This window comes from Solanum lycopersicum, chromosome 3 (assembly GCF_036512215.1).
Source record: "Solanum lycopersicum chromosome 3, SLM_r2.1".
Taxonomy (NCBI): Eukaryota; Viridiplantae; Streptophyta; class Magnoliopsida; order Solanales; family Solanaceae; genus Solanum; species Solanum lycopersicum.
Window position 1 is genome coordinate 29,598,052 of NC_090802.1, and position 12,232 is coordinate 29,610,283.

Genomic DNA, 12,232 nt, shown 5'->3' on the forward strand with positions numbered 1-12,232 from the left:
TCATATAAATAAGCTTCTACTTTAATTATAGTTGGATTATCTGACACGTTAAAAATTTGGTGGAACAACTACATCGCCAAAGATACTAGGCAAAAGGTAGAAACACCACTATAATTGTCCTATAATTAAAACTAAGTGTGGAGGGCAATTTAAAAAAAGTAAAATTTTGAAAGATGTCGTTGTCAACTTAATTTATAGCATATCTAACACTTAATTTGACAACTTCAATTCTTTTAAAATAGGAGTTTAGAAATATTAAACTATCTATCATGTCCAAAGTGATATGATTTTTGGTGGTACAAAAATATCTTCATGAACAAAGTTATGTTTTGAAAATACTACAATCATCAATATCTGAAGAAAAATTTAGTAGTGGTTTACCAATAATATTTTCTAAAAGATTAAGTTAAAACTAGAAGATAGGTTTGAAGGAAAAAATCTCTATAATCAACTAACTTTTGGAGACCTCAAAATTTATATAAATATTACAGGATTAGAATTATGTGCATATATGAAACATAAAAATCAACTAAATAAGGATAATAAAATATCTCAAAATGAACTCGAAAATTTTACCAAGGGTTTTTTTAATAAAAATATCTTTCTCATCAAAAGAGCCATCTAAAAGAATTAAAAGGATCCATAAGAATTACAAGAAATTGGAAAGATCCTATCACTATAAAAAGAGTTTCAAAAGATCTAACCATGACATTACTAAAAATCAAAATTAAAAAAAACGATGATAGGTGTTGGGGATGTGAAAAAATACGACATCAAGCCAAACATCACCCAGTGAGTAATAAAAGAAAATAAAAAAATCATATATTTTATATTTAGAAAAAGAAGTCAAGAATAAATTATCTTCTATTCTAAAAGAAACATAAAACTACTCCTCCTCAGAAGAAAGTATTAGCGATGACCGTTATAACACCCTATATTCTAAGGACCAAAATAGAAGCTTTTTCCGATACTGCAAGTGCTAGACCATGCTGACCACCCACGACCTATTTAATGAACGACAGTTCGTAGGTGTGCTCCGTTGTTTTCCTACCAAGGTGAGCTCTAGGGGTCTAGGCCTATGCTCTAACCAACATACCATATGATGGAACATGTTCCGTGGTAAGGCCTCTGGTTCCAAGAAATAAGATCACTCTTTATGACACCAAACAATGGTCAACCAGGATGGGTCGTGGGTCAAACCAAAATCAGTCGACTAGGTGTGGTACCTAGTTTGTTAATGTTTCAGGGGCAGTGAGATCTTTTCCTATTAATTCCTATATTATGTCATTTTCCCATGTTTATGTATTGACTCTCAAAATGAATTAGGATAAACTAGAGCTTCATATGAGTTTTATGAGTTAATAATTTGTTAAAATAATGTAGAATAACCTTAGAAATCATCTAGAGAGTTTGGAACTCAAACATCAAAAGACGACCATGACGTCCAGAAACTAGTCGTTTGTGTGCGAGTGTGTCCGTGTATGTTTTCCTTGTTTTTTTTTTGAGTTGTTTGGGGTCTAAAAATAGTGGGTATGACCCTAGTGTATTAATAAACATGTCCTAGTGTCTTAATAAACATGTTTAGTGTCAAAACATTTGGGTACGAATCACCAAGGAAAACCCTAAGGGTCCTTCAGGAAGACCCAAACGTTGGCTAAGAAAGCTGCCAAGGCAGCGTACAGAAGCAAGATCTAGAGTCCAGTCCGTGTTGCACGCCTGGAAATCAACTTGACTCCAAGTCGTGCGGCTGTCATAAGGCTCAGTGACTCAAATAATGTGAGCCAAAATTGGGAGCTGCCTCCGTGACGCACAACCATGTCCCCAATTTGGTTGCGCTGTTTTGAAGTAAAGTTGGACATGTTTAAAAGTCCAAATAAGTATGGGGTTGTTTTGGGAACTTTGTGAGTCAGTTAGTAACGGTTTTTAATTCATATGTAACCCCTTTTAAACGTCAAAGCACAAATAGGCAATAAAAAATTAAAAATCCAAAGCCCTCTTCTCTTTAAAAATTCTCAAACATCCATTGGCTGTCAAGCTCAAGCTCAAATTCAAGTCAAGCTAGAAGATGGATTTTCAAATGCTTTCGTCTCCAAATTGTATAGGCTTTTATCCTATAAAGGTACGGTGACCCCTTATCTTTGGATGATCTTTCACCCAAGGAGTTCTATCAAAGATTTACCAAAGAGTTTGTATGATCAAATTTCGCAATTTTCAATCTAAGCACGAGTTCCTTGTCAGACAAATTTCTAATTGATTCAATGATCAATTAATGTTAAATTATTTTTTTATGATTATTTCCTATATAATTTATTGAAGAACCCATGATCTCCTTAATCTCTAAATTTAGCCTTAATGTGGGTATCTAATCTTGATTAGATGTTAATTGAATTGTGATGTATTGTCTAATGCTATTGATATCTATATCAATTGATTATGAATTGTTGAGAATTGGTATATGATGATAATGTCTTGGAGTACTGGTAAGTTGATCTAACTCCTAGTCTATAAGTCGTATAGATATTGTATAGTTTGGTCTACTTATGGTGGCGGTGTTTACATTCTTGTATGTCTTTATATGTTGCGATTACGGCCTTGAGATTAATAGATGTATATTAAATTTCTATGACGATTATCATTATTATGAAGGTAATATGTGTAGGTCTGGATTCTAGTATCACGATCTAGGTGTATTGATGATGAGAAATAGAATGTGTATGTTGATGTTAGGGTAAGGTATGGTCTTAATGCATTGTTATGATTAGTACCAATGTAGAATGGTCGCTACCTATATGAATCCTACATTAATATGTGATCTTATGCATGTTACGAGTCTTCTATTCTAATGTTGAATATGCTCTTGTCTTCTATGATGTAATGTGGGTGTGTAACCTAGATTCCCTAGATGTTCTATACGTGAGTTGTTCATGACTCGAGTGATACATTGTATATGTGTTGTGATACTTTGAAGGGTGGTTTCCTATGTAGCTAAGGTGTTGTTGTTATGTGATCACGATGACCTATATTAATAGAGACACTCCATGCATAACTATGAGTATCATATGTTTATGGTGTTAATTGAAAGGATAATTCTCATATGCAACTTCATATCTTCCTATGTATGAAAAATATATTATTCATGATGTATGAACATGTGTTGTCGAAAGGTGTTTATGTGAAAGGCTTTATCACTTATGTATAAACACACATGAACTTATTACTGAGTAATGCTTACGATAATCTAGTTAAGGGTGATACTCAATTGTACTCTAAACTAGACTATGTTATGAATATGATATTATTATGTGAAAGGACATTCTCACATAATGTAGATTCTATGATGAAAGGACATTCTCATCTAGTAACCTTTTAGCTATATGAAATATGAGAGATTAAGTCCTTAAAGCCTACTTCATGAACTAATGCTAACTAAAGGCTTAGAGATGTTCAAAAAGTGAGTTTGAGGTTAGCATCGAGTGAACATGAAAAATCAGAGTGGGGGATTCACGTATATCAAGTCTCACTTCACACAAGAGAACATTCACATTTAGTAAGTCCGATTTTCCAACATAGATGTTGTCTTATGAGATGGAAGCCTCCAAGTTTAGCAAGTCGAGGTTTCTAGTGGAAATCTCCATGTTCCATAACTACGTGCCCCCGTAGGTATTAGCTTAGTGTATCCACCATAATAGCTATTATGTATGAAGGTCCTAACTTGGCAAGTAGTACCTTCCTTTTCGGTGTGGGAGTAGAAGACTGAATTTCATGTAGCTCACATGGTGTATGTCGGTTATAGGTATGTCTGCCGAACATTAAGAAATGAACTAATATAAGAACATAAATTTTAATCGTAAATCCTTGAGAATCTTAATTAGTATAGGTAGGACTATAGACCCTACCCATGCAGTGCACAAGTGAACTTTAAAGAAGGATAGGGTTAGAGCCTTTAAGAAATTAAGACTTATGTTTATGAATGATTGTATGAATGCATGTTAAAGTGAATTTGCTTATTTCAAAATATGAACTATGATTATGCATTTGAATGACTGATACGCTAAAATTATACCTCCCTAAAGAAGCATAAGCTATTTTTATCAAGATGAGAACCCTACTAGTAGGTTGGGTCTATCCCACAATGAAAATGGTATACACGTAGCCTTAATTCACAATTATGCCCGTTTACCGTATGTATTTCTGAAAACAAGTAAATAAGGGGGGGGGGGTCTGTGAAACAAATTCCTTAAACAATATAAGTTAACAAGTAAATGAACGTAGATTTTGAGTTTATATCAAGTTGAGAGATAACGATGGTATATGTGTCCCCTATTGGTTCCTAATGTCGTATTCCTAGCAATATAAATTCTTTCCTAGTGTTTACATGCAAAGTTGTACATTAGGTATATCTAAATCCTTGTTCCATCATCTAGAGAATTTTACCCCATATCTTGGTCCGAACGTGTGTATAAGTTACTAACCATTATGTTTACCTCATATTAGACATCATAATCGATGTATGTCTTAGTTATTACTTGGAACCAATTGACACTAGCATATTACATAGTACCATACTAAATCTATATTGATAATTCTTTTCCTAATACAACCTCCTTGGCCCGGAAAAAAGCAACCAGGGCAACTTTACCGTGTGGAATCATTAAAAAGACTTATAAACGAAAGAATTATCAATGCATGCAAAAGCACTATTAGAGAATTGTTTAATTACAAGGATTACGTTGTTAGTTACCCATGGTTCCCACAACCCTAGTTTTCAATTTATTTATTATGGTTTTTATAGGAAGTGTTTCAAGTTTCGTTAAGTTTAGAGGTCAAACGACCAAGAACATCCATGACGTTTGAAAGGTTTGACTTGAAATGACCCTTTGTGTCTTTACATGTTTTGTCGAGTTTTACTTGTTCATTTTGGATGAAATTTATGTGAGAGGTCCTAAACTCATATATTAACATATTTGGCTTGGAAACATCAAGACAAATATCGTCAAGGACCATTCAAGTGTCCTTGAGGAAGGACCCTTCATGACTGTCTAAGCTGCCCAAGACAACCCAACCTACGGAGGCAATCGACGCTCCATGGGTCATTCGACGCCCCGTAGGTAAGGTTTCATTGATGGAAACTTAGGCGTATGGAAGTTGAGGCCAAAGAACAGCCTTAGTCCCAAACCATGGACAAATAGGACGTTCCGTTGGTCAAGGGACAGGCCGTCGATGGTCAACTCATTGATGGTGCTGTCTCTGTGTAGGTTCACTGTAAGCTTAAGGGTGAAGTTGTGAATTCATCCCATGTTCAAACAATAGAAAGGAGGTTACTTATGGGTCTTTTGGGTATTTTAAATATGTTTATAAGCCTAAAATATTTAGAAGATTTCATTCTTCAAAAGCAAAACCCAAATTCCCTTAGAAATTCTCTAGAATTCCATTAGAGCCAAAACTCAAGGAAGGGATTGTATTAGATGTTTAAGTGGATATTCTTCATCAAATTGAAGGATTATATTTATTTAATTATGGTTTTTTATCCTTTAATCTATATTCATCTAGGAGCCCAACTTTCAAAGAAGTTTTCTAAAGTTTTAAAAGATGAATTGTCCAATTTCATAATCTTTCCTTGGGTTTTTGCATTAAAGATTTTGAAACATCAAATTTTTATTGAATTGATATTAATTTTATGATTTTATATCAATAAACCTATGAACCCATGTAATTGATGAACCCTTGTTTTTTATTACTTCATGGGTTAAGTTATTTGGACTTAATTTTTATGAATTCTAGTGTAGTTTTCTATAGGCTATTGATTGAAGTAATATGTGTATTGAATTGATGTCTCATTTTTCTTAGATTGATAAAACTATATTGAATTGACCTATTTCATTGATTATCATAGTTTTTGTATTGAATTATTGGTTATGGCCATGGGTAAGGGTCTTATGGTATTGAATTGGATGATTTAGCATTGGATTGAAGTGTTGAGGATGGAGTGGTGGTACACTGCCCTAATTCTCTTTAATTTATCTTAATTATACTTAAATTATGTTGTGATTGGTATGGTCAACTTATGGTGGCGGTATTATGTGCTTTACTTGTAATTGATGTGTCCTTGTCGGTGTTACTTTATGTATTATGATGATCATGGCCTTGTCGGCAATACTTGAAGTATTTATGATGATTTGTGTAGTTGATTATGTGAATTTGGATAATATATATCTACATGATAAGTAAGTGAAAGTATATATGTTCTTCTATTTACGCTATTTAGATGATAATGTTAGAGTATGATGTTGTCATTATGTGTATAACCTTAGGGTTGATTCATGATTATTCCTACTTGGCTACATTAGTCTATTATGGTTATCATATTGATGATGACATGGTATTATGTAGGATGACTTAAAGATTATAGTGGTTATTTTATTTGCTTCTAGAATGACATGGTATATATTAAAGTGAAGTACGTTGTGTCTTGTCTTAGTTGACTTCTGTCCCTCACTTGATGCATATATGGATGTGAATATGAGATGTCTTAACTTAGTATTCTAAAGCCTCTTAGTCTTGTATGCATGAATGACATGAGACCTTAAATGATGTTAAGAGAGTCCTTATTGTGAAACCTTGAACCTAGTTGTAAGGTTATGAATGTTGAAGTCGAAAGCCATAATGGTATCCTTTATGTAAAGGAATGATAGACTTAAGGTTGATTGTATGGAATGGAATCATGTTAATCCTTAGGAAAGTCATTATGAGCTTCTTGTCGCCATTGTAAGGCAGCCTTAGTGCACCTCTTTGGTAGGGTAAATGTAATTGGGTTATGAACATGATATGGAACCTCTTTATACAAACCTTTGATGTAAATTACTCTATGAGAACAAAGGCTAGAACCGAGTGAGTATGGTAAGGGAAGTAGATCTAGTTAAAGGATAAGACTAGAGTACAAACAACGCACTTCGTTTTCCTTAATCATGTGCCTACATGGGATGTTTCCAAGTTCTACCATTTGCAAGTAGAACACCCCATTTGTGTAGGCTAGAACTACGGATTCCATGTCTAGCTATCATGGTCTATGTCGTTTATTGCCTATTATCATCATATGGGATACCTACTAGCATTAGAGAAGTCCAATAAGGTTTAGGTGATGGTATGGGACCTTATCTAGATATTGCACAATAGGCTTTGAAGGTTTTCGTTAGAGTCCCTAGGTCTTGTCCAAGACTATTACTTGAATTTCCTTATGTGATGAATGAGTCTTAAATGAACTAATTAATGTAATGACTTAAGTTAAGAAAGCATATTAAATGAATAAATACTTACCTAGAGTAGTTAAGAGTTGTCTAGTTAGGGTGTGAAGGGGGAGTAGGAATGGTCACTTTCTATCTTACCTAGATAAGTCTTAAGAATGTTAAGGAAGCTGTTGATTATGTGGGCATGATCTAAGCCTTAGGTACTCTTGAAAAGGTCAATCATGGTTGTTCATCTTGATTTACTTAAGTAAGCCTTTTGATAGCCTTTGGAAGGAGAATGTCATATTGTCTATGTGTTGATGTATTATTAGTGTGTGTTGATCTCATTGTAGGTGGTCTTATGAATAATTTAGATGTGCCAATAGAGGTTATATGGGCTGTCTCTCTTTGTCGTACTTAAGTGAGTATTAGGATAGATTTTAGTGAGAGGATTGTATGATATAAATTGCCCATGGTAGAATTAAGCAACTTCACTATAACAGTGAAGAAATTCATTGTATAGTGAATTGAGGTTATTGTAATGTTGTCCTAAAAATGTTCTCAATTTCTTAAATGTTATGTTATCTGCTTCTAAGATGTTAAATGTTATTCTTATGATTATTACATGATATTTAAATGAAAATATGCATATTTCTAATAAATGTCCATTTTCATGATTTTATGCATAATGTCATACTTACTACAAGTAGTTGTACTAATTCCATACATTTTGTCATCTCTAAAGGTATAGGTGAAAGGTGAGAGGGATCATGAAGCGAGCTTGGATTGTAGAGTCATCTAAGAATATGTTGAAGTATGTCCTTAATTGACTCTAGGGCATATATAGATGTCTTTCATGTCTTTTATTTAAAAGTATGTAATAGACATAGTACTTTCTATATTAGTATTGTATGGGACGTGTTCCAAAGTATTCTTGTGTCTAAGATTTGATGAAATGAGACTTAGCATTTCCTATGAGTTTTATATGAAAGAGTTTTTAAAGATTTATAGAATGTTTATGAAAAGTTTTAATTCCTCACCTGTGACATTCCAGAAAATATACATGACTAGTGAAGAGCCTAGTAAATTTTTAAGAAGGCATATTGGGGTACATAGGCATCCCAATGCCCAATATTGAAAAATATTTGGCATATAATAGAATATTGTCTTAAGGGTGTTAGCCAAAATATCTGTATACAAAAGTATTTAACATATAATCCAAACTTGTTTATGAATTGTACCTGCCATGAAGACCCTAAGCTAAAATTAATTATTTTCCACTTAACACTCTATGTACTACATCCAAGTGTCAAGCCTAGGTACCATAGCACATGAACACTTAAAATAATCATGTAGATTAAGTAGTGCCTAGACATAGTGAGAATCCTTGGTACAATAAGTAAACATTCCAAATGAACCTTCCAGAATAGTTATTTAGTAAAGTACACGCAACACATGTGCAACCGGCCAAGAGTCAAGCTAAACCATTCAATTAGAGCGGTTGGGGACAGGCGCGCGTTCGGGTTAGCCCACGCGGGGCCAAGATCCCTAACCGGTCCTAGTCTCTAACCAATTGATCTAGATAACTAACTAACCTAGGACAAATAAAAAGTATCTAACTAAGGTACTCGACAACCTAAGACCTAACCCGGTGACATTAAGACAAGTAACTAACTAAGAAACATCCTAGTACCTAACCTAGTATGGTCCAAAAGGGTTGTTTATGGTCCTAATGACTTAGGGGTTCTTTATTAATTACCTTAGGTCACTTAATTAATTAACTTAGAAAATTAATCAATTAATTAAAAATCAAAATCAAGCTGAAACCCTTAGAAAATTTTCAGATTTGACTAAGTCAAATGTTCTCCTATTTTTAGTCAATTCAAGAGTGGCATTTTGGTAATTAGGTAATTCATTATTTAATTAACTTAATTAACCTAACTTGAATTATTCAATATCAGTTCCTAAGACTTAGACTCACGCTCAATCACTAGAAAACTCACGACTCAAAACAGTAAGCAAACATAAGGAAAAATAGAAAATTCTCCTTAGAAGATTTCAAGGCTATTCTTTTAGGTTTACATGCAAAGTGCAAGGTGATCTTCGTAGATTCTATTATATAATAAGGTATGGGTTTTCTCTCTTGCTTTCCTTTCCCCAGGAGTCTTTTCAAACATTTTTAATTCAAGAGATCTGAAACTAGGGTTGTTGCCAATGAAATTTTTGAATGTTCATCTCCCTAGTTCTCCCTACTTTCGACTTCTAGTAGTATGTATAACGCGAAATCTTGAGCATGTTGTTGGTATGTGGTGCTATCTGATCATTATGTGTAGATTTCTATAATTTAATAATTTATACTGAGACCTATAGGTTAGATCCGTATGATTAATGCCAAATTGTGTTTTAGAAGATGAAATTGTTATAAGTCGTTTATGAAATTCAGTTTCTTGTAGAAAAGAATGAAGTTTTCAACTTTACTATTTGTGTTTACAGTAGATATGTTGTAAGCATTTGGAATTCAATGTTTCCAAGTAGAAACAAGATGTAAATCAAAGCTAATTAATGAATCTTCAATGCCAAATAAACTTTGTAGCTCGGCCAATCTAACATTGAATTGTCTTATAAGCCAATTAAATGTTAAAAGTTGGCTTGCTTAAAAATGAAGGTTTAGTTTATTATAATATATGAAAGTTTGGCTTATGCCAATTGTGTTTGAGAAGATGAAATTTTTCTTATAAGCTAATCGAATGTTAAAAGTTGGCTTGTTGACACGTTGAGATTACTACAATGTATTAATGAAACAATTGACTTGGCTAGTATTAATAACATAATTTGGTTTATGCCAATAAATTAGCTTACATATTATTTCCAAAATATGATATAAAAATTGGCTAATGACTAAGTTATACCAAATTAAGCATGACCAATGTAACTCAATGAATTCATAACCACGGGTATGCCAATCATTGGGACAAGTCCCCACATACCCTATCAAAATGAACTACGAATATAGTAGTACATTGAATAAGTTAATAACTTTCATAAAGAAAAGTATAAGGCTACCGAATGACATTGAGCAAGATAAGGTGAGTAATGACATATCTAAAATCTTATGAGCTATGAAATCGATCAGAATGGGGTGTTAAAGGAAGTGAGACAAGTCTCACTAGCACCTAAACAATTATGTTAAATATACTCACATAAGAGGGTTTTAGAAATTGTGAGACAAGTCTCATTAACACCAATGATGATAATGTACAGTTAAAGTTCACATTCATCAAGTAAAGAAAGGGATGACAAGTCATCCATTGAGTTAAGCATACCTCATATTATACGAAAGCTTTTTTAATGTATGAGTCAACTCTAAAAAGTTAAAAGTATTAGAATTTGAGAAAAGCACCGATAGACTAACAATGAGCTTGTGCAAGCAAATATAACCCTCATGAGATAAGGATACCACCAAGGTGGATAACTAGTCTCCGAAATCTCCTAATCTTTGAACTATGTTTCTAGCATAGGAACTGGCCAGTGGATTCCACCTAAGAGATCTAGGTAGTATTCGGTTTCTCTTTGGCAGGTGAACCAACCCTTTTCAGTGTCGGGCAGACACTGGATTCCATTTTAGATCACATGATCTATGTTGGTTAATGCTCAACATAAGTGTTTGGTTTCACTTTAGTCGTTAACCACTTATTTTCCGTGTGGGTAAGACACTGGACTTGGTTTCCCTTTAGCCAGTGAACCACCCCTTTTCTGTGTGGGGCAGACACTGGATTTCATGTTAACTCACATGATCTAGGATTACTTTGATCGGTGAATCACCCCTTTTTGGTGTGGGGCAGACACTGAATTTCATGTTAGCTCACATAATCTACTTCCTTTTAATGCTAATTTTTTTAAATAAAGTATGAAATAATGAAAGTAGCATGTTCTCAGTGAACAATTGATCAAAGAAGTAGAAACGTAAGTTCAAAGTGAGCTAAGTATGTAAGAGCTTAAGAATGTCAATCACCAACGTTTGATTAGAATGAAATCTTAACAAGTTAGTGGTTTATGCCAATATTGGAGTATGAATATATGCCTCAAACATTCATATATTAGGTTAACAACCAATTAATGGGCATAGCCAATAAAAATTGGCTTATAAATACATTCATGCCCAATTTTATAATAATGGAAAATATAACTTGTAAGTAAGGTAGCCAAATCATTTCCTTAGTATTTTGAATTACTTACTCGATTCGTTATAGGTACGCGACTACTATGAATCATTGCACTTGTAAGTAAAACTTAAGATCAAAGGAGATCATTGAACTACACAATAGAAAGAAGAAAAAGACTGAGAAATAAACTAAGGCTGGAGGGAAGAGCTCTCGCCCTAGAGGAGCAAATTTCTTATGTTTTGTTCAAGTTGTTCTAAAATTATGTTCATGATTCCAAGGTCTTATGTTCATATAGAAAATGAGTCATATGACTTATTTGCATAATAACATGTCATATTCATAGCATGAATCATAAATAACGATTTAAGAAAGTAAAGTGACTTAACTTTCCGAAAACAACATATTACTTTAGGATTCCTTGATCATGCATAGTCCTTATGTCTTTATGTGCATATACCCATACTTAGTACAAGTGTGTACTAATCCCATATATTATTAGTATTTTTATAGGTGCAGGTTTTAGAGAAGATTTAAGATTTGACGAACTAATTTAGATTAGTGATCTCCAGACTTTTGTAGGTCCTCTTTGAGTTCAAGGATGCTACACTTTATTATTCTAGCTTTAGTACAATAGACATATTTGGTGGATGTAGTCCCTAGCGTTTCATTTCAAACATTTGTTCAAGCGTTTGTAATAAGGACGAATGGCAAACTATTATTATTATGATTCTATATTTCGACTGTTTAATCTTTAACAGATGGTTGCTTTAGTTTGAGATTATTATAATATCACTCTTATGCAGTATCATGTAAAGTCTATGTACACTTTAATAAGTATTAAAATGT